This window comes from Echinops telfairi, unplaced genomic scaffold, assembly GCF_000313985.2.
Source record: "Echinops telfairi isolate 266 unplaced genomic scaffold, ASM31398v2 ScPeMD7_7469;HRSCAF=8507_1, whole genome shotgun sequence".
In the NCBI taxonomy this organism is placed as follows: Eukaryota; Metazoa; Chordata; class Mammalia; order Afrosoricida; family Tenrecidae; genus Echinops; species Echinops telfairi.
In genome coordinates, this window is record NW_022111373.1 from 79,943,196 (window position 1) to 79,944,135 (window position 940).

Consider the following 940-nt stretch of genomic DNA (forward strand, 5'->3'; position numbering starts at 1 on the left):
CCCTTTGAGCTGTGGTGCCTGCAGAAGAAAAGCTATAAAGGAAAAGCAAAACAAAACAGGACCCTATGTACAATAGATTGTTGGGATACGTACCAATTGAAAAGTTTCAACAAGCTGATGAAGCACTGGAAGCACTCACGTGTCTATGCCAGAAAATTTGGAAGACAGCCCCTTGAGCAGCTGACTGGAAGACAGCCATATCTGTACCCATTCCAAAGAAAGGTGACCCAACGGAATGCTCCAACTCCAGAGCAATATCCCTGACACCACGTGCAAGTAATAAGATCATCCGACATTGCTTGCGGCAGTCCATTGTCAGAGGTTCAGGCTGGATTCACAGGAGGATGTGGAACAAGGGGTATCATTTTTGATGTCAGATGGATCTTGTCTGAGAGGAGAGATACCAAAGGGATGTTACTTGTATTTCATTGACTATACCAAGTCATCCATGTGAAGGTTATAACGAACTGTGGATAATATTGAAAAGAATGGCAATTCTAGAACACTTCATCTTGTTCCTAAGTGACTTGTACATGGATCAAGAAGCAGTTGTGTGACTAGGACAAGGGGATACTGCATGGTTTAAATCAGGAAAGATATGTAACAGGGTTGTATCCTCTCACTGTACTTATTCATTCTGTGTGCTGAGCAAATCATCAGAGAAGTTGGATTGGATGAAGGAAAATGTGGCATCGAGATTGCAGGAAGGCTTATTTACAACTGGCGGTAGGCAGATGACCCAACCTTACTTGTTGTAAGTGAGGAGAGCTTGGTGCACTTGCTGATGCAGATCGAGGATTACAGCCTTCAGTATGGACTACAATCCTAGAAGATTAAAATCCTCACATCGGGACCAACAGGTAATATTATAATAAATGGAGAAAATTTTGAAGTTGTCAAGGAGTTAGTCTTGCTTGGATCCACAATCATTGATCTTATT